Raw genomic sequence first — 12536 nt, 5'->3', positions numbered from 1 at the left:
GGTGTAAAATGAGTACTTGACTGATAACAGCTTTGTCTCTGTCCGAAAAATTGTCTCGTCCTACATGTTAAGTGTTGCTGTTAGTTTGGGATCCCTTGCAAAGCGCTTTGAGCATGATAAGTCGATATTACGCTATATAATATAATGCTCAAGTTTTTTGGGAGGTTTTTTTGTTTCTTTTTGTTGGTATGATGATATACTGACAAACTGAACGTAACAAGGAAGAGTTGACAGCGGGCGTTTTAAATTATTATCGGTTTTGCAAATCACTCAAAATAAGGCAGTAAATGTTAAAATAACTCAAAATCAGCTTTTTGATTCGATATGTAGATGTACAAACAGAAAAAGACCCGTGTCAACTGTTTAGGCAGCTATGATGTATTGGGTTCAGTACAACAAAAGAAGGGGAAGTACTGACATAATCATCAAAGTACCTATTTCTACGCAAGTAACGCACAAAATTAATAGAAAATTTATAGAAAATTATTGTTTTATTATTGTCAATGTCATAAAACAGAATCGAAAGCTTTTTTTTTTTTTTAATCGACTTTGAAATTGTTATACATCACGTTTAGTTTCGTTCTTTGTTTGTTTATATTTTTTTTTTATTATTTTGTTTGTTTGTTTGTTTGTTTGTTTGTTTGTTTGTTTGTTTTTGTCTGTTTTTTTTTTTTTTTGTATTTTTTTTTTCTTAGGTCATAATTTTAAGCGGATAGGATTAAACAGAATGCTGTCTTCACTATCTCAGTTTAGAAAAGTTTTCACTGTGAAGGCGTCAAAGCTATTTTAATCCGTAATATCGAATTCTCGACTCATCTTTTGTATTATCTTTGTGGAAAGAAATACAGTTTGTTTGGGAATTATGTGGGGATGGGAGTGGGGGAAAATGCTGTAGTATTTTTAGCTTCTTTTTTTGTTTTGGGCGAGGGGTCTTATTCTTGTGTTGTTTTCTTTTTGTTTTATTTTTATTTGTTTTGTTAGGGTTTTTTTTTAATCTTTTGGAGGGGGGAGGGGTTTAGTTTGGGTTTTGTCTTGTTTTTTTTTTTTTTTGTTTTTTTTTTAAGTCTTGTTAATCTTTTGTTGTGTTTGTTTTTGGTTTGTTTGTTAAGTTTTTTTTATTTTATTTTTTTTGGTTGTCTTGTTTTTGTTTTGTTTGGTTGGTTGTTTTCTTTTGTTTGGTTGTTTTTTGTAGGGGTTTTTAAAATAAAATTTCTGTAGTTTTTTTTTGTTTTTTTTTTTGTTTGTTTTTCTTTTTTTTTGGGGGGGGGGGCGGAGGTGGTTTGATTTTGGATAAAAAGCCAAAGAATCTACATCGACAGTACAGCAACTCCTTTGATTGTAAAAAGAATTAGAGTGGTCTACATAGGTAGCGTGGCGCAGATATATGGTCTCTGCTTCACACCCAGGAGGTTCCGAGTTCTATCCCTCGGTCACGCTGTGTTTCCTTAAACAACTCATATCACCTTTACTCACATTGTAGCGGTGCACTGCGGATTCTGTTTTTCTCTTGGATATATCCTATAGAAACTTTTCCCTCGTTATAGATAACGGATATGTCATTTATTTTGTCTTTTATAAAAGAAGATTTAGTATATTAAAAATATAAGTTAAAGATTTAAAAAATCCTTCCCTTTCTATCACTCCTGGGAAATTTGACTTTTGGGTCTATTTTACAGAGGAGACCCCGATAGCTCAGTTGGTAGAGCACTCGCTTCACAGGCAAAGAGACCGATATCGGCTGTGTGACATTTATTGCAACCCTCATTTTGGACAATAGAAAACAAATATTACATTTGCGGCTCTACTGTTAACCATAACCTTTATTGATATTACATTTGCAGCACTACTATTAACAATAACCCTTATTGATATTACATTTGCAGCACTACTATTAACAATAACCCTTATTGATATTACATTTGCAGCACTACTATTAACAATAACCCTTATTGATATTACATTTGCAGCACTACTATTAACAATAACCCTTATTGATATTACATTTGCAGCACTACTATTAACAATAACCCTTATTGATATTACATTTGCAGCACTACTATTAACAATAACCCTTATTGATATTACATTTGTAGCACTACTATTTACAATAACCCTTATTGATATTACATTTGCAGCACTACTATTAACAATAACCCTAATTGATATTACATTTGCAGCACTACTATTAACAATAACCCTTATTGATATTACATTTGCAGCACTACTATTAACAATAACCCTTATTGATATTACATTTGCAGCACTACTATTAACAATAACCCTTATTGATATTACATTTGCAGCACTACTATTAACAATAACCCTTATTGATATTACATTTGCAGCACTACTATTAACAATAACCCTTATTGATATTACATTTGCAGCACTACTATTAACAATAACCCTTATTGATATTACATTTGCAGCACTACTATTAACAATAACCCTTATTGATATTACATTTGCAGCACTACTATTAACAATAACCCTTATTGATATTACATTTGCAGCACTACTATTAACAATAACCCTTATTGATATTACATTTGCAGCACTACTATTAACAATAACCCTTATTGATATTACATTTGCAGCACTACTATTAACAATAACCCTTATTGATATTACATTTGCAGCACTACTATTAACAATAACCCTTATTGATATTACATTTGCAGCACTACTATTAACAATAACCCTTATTGATATTACATTTGCAGCACTACTATTAACAATAACCCTTATTGATATTACATTTGCAGCACTATTATTAACAATAACCCTTATTGATATTACATTTGCAGCACTACTATTAACAATGACCCTTATTGATATTACATTTGCAGCACTACTATTAACAATAACCCTTATTGATATTACATTTGCAGCATTGATGTTTATAATCGATATTATCGATATAAAATTTATCTGAACTTTATTATAACTATGATAAACTAATCACTGGTTTCGTCGAAATAAGTCGTGAATACGTTGTTAGTAATTTACTTTAGGATTGGTTCAAGTGTTTGGTGACTCCTTATTAAATAATTGAGCTTTGAGCTTTTTTATATAGAGCAATATCCACTAAACGTGCTCAATGCGCTTTACAATGGGTCCGTGGCCAACAGAAACACTTAACATGTAGGAGGAGACATGACACCTGGCGATATTTCAATCTTTTTCGGACAGAGACAGTGAAAGAATGTGAGTAAAGAGCCGTTTCCAAGGACTCAACTATGAGCCGAGCGAGGCTCGAACCCAGGAGCTTCAAAATATTTAATGAGGTCTAATGAATATATATGTAATATGTAAACTCATTTGACATTCCCAACGCTGTAACACAGAGTGTTTTTTTTCGGTTTGTTTGTTAGTTGTAATCACGCGTTCTATGTCATTGATATAATAGATTGTTAGGCGATATTTTGGCTACAAGTACACAATATCGATTATTTTTACAAGTGACGCGAATGAAATATAAAAAAATATGAACGAAAATAAGCAGTGATGCAATTGTAACTTTTTTTTTTTTTTGAAGTGCCGCAAATGACAATCTCCCTCGATATCTATCCCTGGTGCAGTTGAAATTTTTTCCTGACCCCCTGTCCACCCAGCAGTGATTGGGTTACTGGGTCTGATGGAATGTACTTTGCGATAGACTAGCGTCCTATCCAAAGGATAGCAAGAAATTGCTATTGTCCTTTTCACGCGATATAAATCGGGATACAAACTCCACGGGCCTCACGGCTGTGAAGGACTACTTCTATTTTACAGAGAGAAGTGAAAGATCTAGACGTCCATGGTTGTGCATTGCCAAAAAGAGTGCTAAGACATGATAATTTGATCAAGATCACACTATACAGTGGATGGGTGGTAAACTAAGTTACTCCAGGTTGCGGGCGGTTTCCTATACAATTATCCATAGATTGTGGTAAATAGGCATTCATTTACATCATACCCCCCCCCCCCCTTTCCTCACCCGTACCAAATTAACGGTTCTCGGGTTTGAATTCTTTTTTTTTTAATTATCCAATTTTTAGAAATGTTATTTTATTTTTGTATTCGTATATTGTTATGACTCTTATTCATTTATCTGTTAATATATTAATTTGTTTATTTATCAAAATATATTCTTACTGCTCCCTGCAAAAGCCAATATTTAGATTTGAATTTAAACTTGAACTTACAAAGCCAGAATCTTGTTTTTTCTTGAAGAGCAATAAAGAAAATATAACAATCACATTTAACAATCAAATATTATATAGTCCAATTTATAAAGTTCCCTGTCAATGGCATTATTGAAGTGATTTAAAACTTTAGAATTGTTTGTTATGAATTTAAACTGTTCAATATATTAACTGTAATATAAGAATGTTGCCGAATATTTGTAAAAGAATGCGTGATAAACATTTGATATTTATTTGTCTTCGGGAGTAAATGTTACATGAGAGTAATTATCACTTCTTTGAAGCCTCGGTCATTAGACTTTTTTGGCAATTTCAGTTAAATTCTAACTGATCACTATTTGAATTAAAGGATTTCTGTCGAAAATGAGATCAGAGACTCGTACAATGGTGAGACTGGGGAATTCATGATTCATGACGTCTCATTCGTGTGTCTATTACCGATCTCTTGGTAAAACAAACGTTCGATGTTTACAACAAATTTAAAGAAATTTATTTCCTCTGACGTGCACTTATTTGAAGATCTGATAACCTAAATTGTTATGGGCTCTTTGTTGTAATGAAAATATTATCGTGCCAAAGCATAATATTGTCCATAACCACAAGCTCATAATTGCAAATATGTGAACGCAGATTTCACCCATAATGTAAACTTATGTCCAAAATACTATTTAAGAAAGAGACAAATCTTGATAGATTTCAGTACGTTAATAACTTTAAAACACTAAAGAATGTTGTAAAACACGACAACTATCTCACAAAACATTGTTTTAAACATACCTTGTTTTCTTGCTTCCGAATTATACAGGAATTATATTTCCAATATCTCAATCTAATTAGAATTGTCACACATTCGTCAATAAGAATATTATTATAATCCTGGCAACCAAACAATGATTATCGATCAATCAATTATCACAATCACCGATATCGACTACAGAACGATACAATTAAAATGTGTATATGGTAATCGGAAATGTTTACTTTAGCCTATTAGAGACTATTAGGCAGGAATGGACTGCAAAATCACAAGTATAAATACAACATAAACTGATTTCGATACCTCCACTAAAAATCTCTACTGTGTATTAGCAATAGGAGCTAGCCAAGCGCAGTACAACGTGGTGGTATCGGCTCCGTGTGGCCGCCTCCTCCAGCCAATAGATATCAGATCGATACCAGCAGCACCTTTCTCCTTCTCCTCTCATTTGGAACCGTTCGGAATGGTGGAAGAAAAAAGGGAAAAAGAATCGAACTTCTATTTTCTCTACTCGATAAATGTAAAGACTGTGACAAGATGGGGATCGATTAAAATTACATTGATTATCTGTCCAAGTCAAGTTTCCCAACATGGAAGAGAGGTGTAAAGGATGCCAAGTTGATTTATTATTTATGACAGACATTGACTTTTGTTGGAGAGGCATTCAAATCTATCTAGACAATTCTAAATTTTAACCCATAGCATGTGATAGCCTCTCACGGAAATCACGGATGGCGTGAGACATCAGTCATGCTATACCCTGAAAGATTTCAAAAAAATAAACATGATAATATAAATAAAACGTATTGGTTTAAATTGCTATTAGACATGTAAAAACTTAATAATCACTATTTTTTAAAAATCATTAAGTAAAATGTTGAAATTGTTTGTTACTTTTGTGTTGAGATATAAACCCGACGGCTATCGCAGACAACTTAACACTTAACACACACACACAAAATAGTAGGTACGCCCTTTCGCGCGGCATCGTTGGATACCGTTGCTTAGGCATTTCATGAAGGAATACAGATAACCCATAAAACAATCGTCTTATCTCCACAGGAATCACCTACGCTGTCCAAAGTGCGCAAATTGGGGATTATTAATCTTGGCCAAGGAAAAAAAAACAAAATTGCTTTCCGTTTCACATTGCAATGCCTTAATCGCAAGGCCACATTGCACCATTTAACACCAAATCTAAATTAAATACACCAGCCACACAATTTAGCAATGACTATGAAAAATGTTTTTTTCTCTTTGTGAGGAAAATTTTTGTCTAAAATCAAAGCCCTATCTCCACTGAGTAAAAATGTTTTTGAGTTTTGAAAATCCATTCATAAATAAACAAGTTGTGCAGTTTCAAAGGTGTCATTTATTTGGATGACCCGCAAAGAGGAAAAAAACGCGAAAATATGGGACGCTTTTTCGGCATTTTTTTTCGACCTTTGGTTGTATCTTGCGTAATAAGTGGATTAAAAGATTGAAACTTGAAGAGCAAATTAGGATGGTGTTTTGTAAAATACGGGAAAAGTACTCGTCATATTCATATGAAATTTTACAACCAAAAAGAAGAAATGTTCATGTATTACCTTGTCAGCGACAAAATCTCCACGCCCGGTAGTTTTAGAAATATTTTACTCCAAAGAGTAAAAATCTATTTTTGACGGTCTTCTGGTAATTGCACGAGTTTTGTCGCTTGACATAATCTAAAATGACCTTTTTTCTAACTGTGCGCCAACTTTCAGTCATATTCATCTTTAAACAGCGTCGTAATTAATTTTTTAAAATAGCATATACGAAACGGCTTCGTCCCATATTTTGACGCGAATTCGGGCACCTCGTAAGCGAAAAAGAGGCCCAAAGATTTGTGCGGGATAGTCATTGCTACACAATTGACGGAGGAGGTGGAGGAAAAATATTGTACAATTAGATAGAACTAGATCATTTATCTGTATGTAAACTTAGTGATCTGCCGTGAGGTCATTAAACATCAATAAAAAACAAATCAGTAAAAACGTGTGGTTTCTAATTTAATCACACAGCTGCTTGGCCAGCAAATAAAAACAGTTAAGTTGTTTTGTTTAAAGATCCTTAATTGTTAACAAAAATTAACAACCTCAATAAAACAATGATCTAATATTAACCAGTTAACTGGAGTGCTCCGGAAAGACTTGTATTCAGAATTTTGTCAAGAAAAGTCGTCCCTTAACTATCGATAGATTTAAATTACCCTCATCTTGGCAAAACCTCTCAAATCTGGAACCTCGCGAGGTCCTGGGACTGAGAGTTTTTGCCATGATGAGGTTCATTTTAATCGAAGGACGATTTTTCTTGACAAATTTTTAGAATACGTGTGTTTCAGAGTACAGCAGTGTTGTAAACCAAACCCTTGACCCTGGGGTGTAAATATTATTTGGTTAAAAACAGTGAACTAACTTTATTTGGTCGCCGACAGTAAAATATATCATTTCCTGTTATAAGTCACATTTTGTATAATATCACCATTACCCTCAATTCCAAGCAAACCCGATTCAAATAAACAAACTGGAGTATTTATTATTAGCGCAATATCCACTAAACGTGCTCTAAACGCTTTACAACGGGTCCCCAGCCAACAGCAACACTAAACATGTCCGACGAGACATGACGCTTGTTCGGCGATATTACAATTATTTTCGAACAGAGACAATGCTGTTAACGGCCAGGTACTCATTTTCCAACGGAGTGCGATGAGAGAATGTGTGTAAAGGGCCTTTTCCATGGACTCAACTTTGCGCCGCTCAGAAGCAGTTCTCGAACCCTGGACCTTCCGATCCAAAGGCGAGTGTCATACCACTAGACCATATAGCCGCTCGCTACCCTTCATTCCCCACAAAACTCCTTAAAAATATCCTCTACTATAAAAATTATCCGAATGGATCATAAAAGACTACCAAAATTGTTGTCAATGCTAGTCATCAAGACGTTTCCAAAATTGCCGGTCCTGTCAATCTTATTTTATTAGAGCCCATAATGCTAATAATGTATTGGGATAATTTTTCTCCGGTTCTTTTATTTGTAGTATGTTTGCTGACAAATGGCAAATAAACAAATGGGTTGTGATTTTATAGTGATAGAATGACAATATCATACTGTTCACTGAATCGTCAATCCTATGACATTTGTTTAATATCCCAAATCAAAATTATCACACCAAAAAGATAAAAAATAGATATAAAATTTCTAAACGTCTCCCATATATTGAGAATTATAAACCGCCAAGTCTTTTTAAGGGAGATATCCATGATATTATTTCGGAATATGCTTTGAAAAAACAATGACCTCTTAAGATACTTATTTTCGTTTGTCATATCTATATTTAAAGCGCATTTTAAGTCGGTTATTAGAAGTGCAGAGTAGGACAAGTTAATGAATTATTATTGAAAGTATTTTATGTGACTTAGCTATTAATTATAATCATTATTACGCATTATAATTTAATATTCTTATCTCTTTCTTTATATTTTATAACGGATTCTCCCGTCCAACGTTTAATATAATACTTCATTAAACCGTAGAGTGGAAATTTACTTTAATTTTTTTAATAGCACAATGACAATGTATATTACACTTCAACATTTATTCCTCGAGCAAGTCGTGTAAAACTGAATATTCTAATAATACAATACAATCTCCTTTACACTATGTAAAAAAAAACTTGAGCTTTTATATAGAACAATATCCACTACGCGTGCTCAAAGCGCTTTACAAGGGGTCCCTGACCAACAGCAACACATAACATGTAGAACGAGACATGACGCCTGTTAGGAGATATTATAATTTTTTCGGATAGAGACAACGCTGTTAACGGCCAGGTACTCAATTTACACCTGAGTACGGTGAGAGAATGTGAGCATCTAGTAAAGAGCCTTTTCCAAGGACTCAACTATGTGCCGAGCGAGGCTCGAACCCAGGACCTTCCGTTCCGAAAGCCAGTGTCATACCACTAGACCACATAGCCGCACGAAATGCTTGTAAATGCTTTGGTGAGATTTTCGTCATATACTCATTAGCATCGGAGTCCAATGAGACAATATTTATATTGCCATTCAGATTGTCAAAATTTTGACATCAATTGAGAAAAAGCTATGCCCCCCCCCCCCCTCCCACACACACACACACACACACACACATACACACACACAAACACAAACACACACCAGCCCCTGTACTGTTGTCCTCTTACAAAACACGTATTTAAAGAAATGTTGCCAGAAAACTGGACCTTCAACTATCGATCAGTTCAAATGACCCTCATCTGGGGCTTTTATTAAAGGTCGGGTTTTTTTAATGTCCCAGGATAGAGAGCTTGTGACAAGATGAGGGTCATTTTAATGGATCGATAGTTGAAGGACGAGTTTTTTGGCCAAAATTTTAAATACGTATTTATTTCAGTGTACGGTAGTTCAGTCTGATCTATGATCGCCAAATGTTAGCAACGAAAGTCGTGATGCGGATACCATTTCAAAAGTTTTTATGACGGATTGTAAAGTAATTTGTGGTCAGCATTACAATTAATACCAAACTTGATTTTATTTTTGAAATATTAAAAATATTGATTAGTAATTTTCAAGTTTCAAGAACTATAATTTCGCTTACCCGATTTTGCTGAAATCTCTTCAACAATAATAAATCAACCATTTCCATCAAACACATCAAATCTGCGTAGAATGACGGGCGGATGTCGAATCAATCCCAAAATAATCGTTTGTGGATAAATGTCGCTATTAAACTATTAAATCATCGAAAATAGACGGAATAGAGTTAAAAGCATTTTACTCTATTTTCGATATCCATTTAATTTAATAAATGATTTAAATGAATGTTTTCCCACTTTTATTGATATTTCAAAGTAGTTTCCAATCCTTTGCATCAGAAATTAGGGCATTAATCTTTTCTTTTTTTTTATTCTAGTTATACCAGAGTTTGACGGGGGTCCCGATAACTCAGTTGGTAGAGCACTCGCTTCACATGCAAAAGGACCTAGATCATCGATCCCGGGTGCAGTCGAACTTTTTTCTCTCCCCCCCCCCCCCCCCCCCCCTCTCCTCTCAGCAGTGGTGGTTGAGTAGCTGGGCCAGTTAGATCTTGTGGAAATTACTTTGCGATAGACTCGCGTCCTATCCAAAGGGTAGCAAACAATTGCTATTGTCCGTATCACGCTATAGAAACCGAGATAAACTCCGACTCCATGGGCCGAACGGCTCTGAGGGGAAAAAAGAAGATACCAGAGTTTGAGAGGGTGTCTATTTCGAAAGGGGGGGGGGGTCGGGAATCGATAGCTTAGTTGATAGATCACTCACTTCACAAGCAAAAGATCTGGTATCGATCTCGGTTTCTGTCGATATAGTTTCTACCTCCCCCCCCCCCTCACATATCCATTCAATCATGATTTTGGGGAGCTAGGGATCTGTTAGATATGGAGGAAAGTACTTTAAGATAGACTATCCAAAGTGTAGCAAGCAATAATTGCTATAGACCTGTTCATGTTACAGTAGCCTTGATTAACTCCAGCTTATTGGGCTCTGAATGACGCCACTGTTCCAACAAATTCACATATTATTCTTTTTTTCCTTTATACAGTTGCACCATTCCGCTTCAGAGTTATTGAAATGCTTGCTACATTAGTTATAACTAAGCAAACTTTAAAGAAAAAACACTAAGAACATTTACATAGTGCGTTTTACAGTCTTTATCTTACATAGATATATATTCCACCAACAAGTCTTACAAAATCATAGCAATTTAATTCCTATATTAACCAGTTAACCGTCGTACTCTGGAAAGGCATGTATTAAAGATTTGGCCAGAAAACTCATCCTTCAAATATCGATCGATTTAAATGTTCCTTAGTTTGATAAATTCTACTCAGACCAATTAAATCGATCTATATTTGAAGAAGTTTTCAGGCCAGATTTTTAAATACGTGTTTTTCCAGAGTAAGGCAATTCATTGGTCAAAAGTTTCCGGGCAATTGTTATGTACTTTCATTCATACCACATCCATGTTAATCCTCTTTTTAAAACAAATAACCAAGAAGACCGTTATGGATCATAGGAGACCCTTAACTACGTTGAAGAAACCGTTCTGTAAATAACGCAATACCTTCCAATAGTAATTTACTAAACGGTCGCAAGCAAGCCAACATCCAATATTGCCATTAATGGTCGAACAGAGAGAACTCTGATTCGCAAATGGCGTGTTGTATGACTTTCGACACAGACTGCCCGAGGCGAGAAACGAGACGAATTCCAACTTTGGTACGCACCTAGGAAATTACTATCTAGTTTTACAGAATCGCTTACGGGACAGGGTTTTGAATATATTTCAACTCGGCAAGTTAGGAAGAGTCAACGGTAAACTGATTTAATATTTTTCTCAATCGTCATTTAATGCAGTTCGTCAAAGAGAGGACTACTATAGGGAATGAGATTAGCAGAAGAGTAGCGTCCCTTGATTGGACGTCACCTTACAGAGAGAACGGCAAAATGGTTTTGCGCATGCGTCTCTCTGGTCCTCGCTTTCGGTGAAGTGTCTCATGCCGAACAACCTACATGACGTTCTCTCTCTAATAACTTTTCCGCTCATGACTTCCAATCAAGGGACGCTACTCTTCCGCTAATCTCATTCCCTATTGTTGAAGGCTGGTTTTCCAGAAGTCGTTAAGTCGATTTTTCTACTTTTTGAGATTTTCCATCCATGAGATTAATTGAAACGTAAATTTTATTTTAAGCATCAAATGGCACCAGAATTCCTTTAGATGTGTGTGAATTTGAAGTTTAATGATGATAAAATAATATCTAGACCGAATAAGAAATTTTTCAGGAAAAAATCCTCAATATCTCAAAATTGAAAAAACGGAGTTAAGGAATTGTATTTAAGGGACAGTTTGGGTCTTTTCTAAATAAGAAATTAATTACCTATATTGGGCAGTTTTAATCGTTCTGTATAGTAGGATAAATAGGATAAATATAAAGATATTTGTTGAAAAAAAAAATACATTATCTGTGTTGATACCAGTTTGCGTCCATTCGGGGGTCTGGCATAAAATAAATATAAAAATCATTAAACTTCAAATTCCCACAAATCATTTGATGCTAAAAATAAAGTTTACATTTCAATTTATCTCATGGATGGAAAATCTCAATATTTGTAGCATTGAACATTTATAGTCTGGTTAATACAGTTTAGTGAGAAATTACTCACAAACATGGATTGCAATAAACAATAAGATAGATAGAATGAAGTTGACGTCACTTGACTTACTTTTGACTTATGCCTCTTGACTCCTGGCGGAGCATAAGGCCTCAACAGCACTCTTCCATCTTCTTCTGTCCTTGGCACAGACATTTGCCTCACAACAGGTAAGATTGGAGACGCCCAAATCTTGGTGAAGGCTTCTCCTCCAAGTCTGTTTTAGACGACCCCGTTTCCTCTTGCCATGTGGGTTCCATTCGAGAGCCTGTTTGGCTGTATTACAGGGCTCTTTCCGCAGGGTATGGCCAACCCATCGCCACTTTCTGCGTCTGACCTGGACATCTATTTGTTCTTGG

At 35.0% G+C, this 12536-nt stretch overlaps 1 protein-coding gene across 1 annotated transcript in view; it reads right to left on the bottom strand.

The window, feature by feature from the left end:
- LOC144964796 (uncharacterized) overlaps positions 1-5274 on the bottom strand; it is a 186235-nt gene extending 180961 nt beyond the window's left edge. The window contains exon 1 of the mRNA XM_078899425.1: positions 4965-5274. The gene's annotated coding sequence lies outside the window, so the exon portion shown is untranslated. The remainder of the gene's footprint in view (positions 1-4964) is intronic.
- Positions 5275-12536: the final 7262 nt, after the last annotated feature.

Source organism: Berghia stephanieae, chromosome 2 (assembly GCF_034508935.2).
Source record: "Berghia stephanieae isolate SIO BIC M18660-M18661 chromosome 2, UCSD_Bste_1.3, whole genome shotgun sequence".
Taxonomy (NCBI): domain Eukaryota; kingdom Metazoa; phylum Mollusca; class Gastropoda; order Nudibranchia; family Aeolidiidae; genus Berghia; species Berghia stephanieae.
This window is presented reverse-complemented; position numbering and strand designations above follow the sequence as displayed.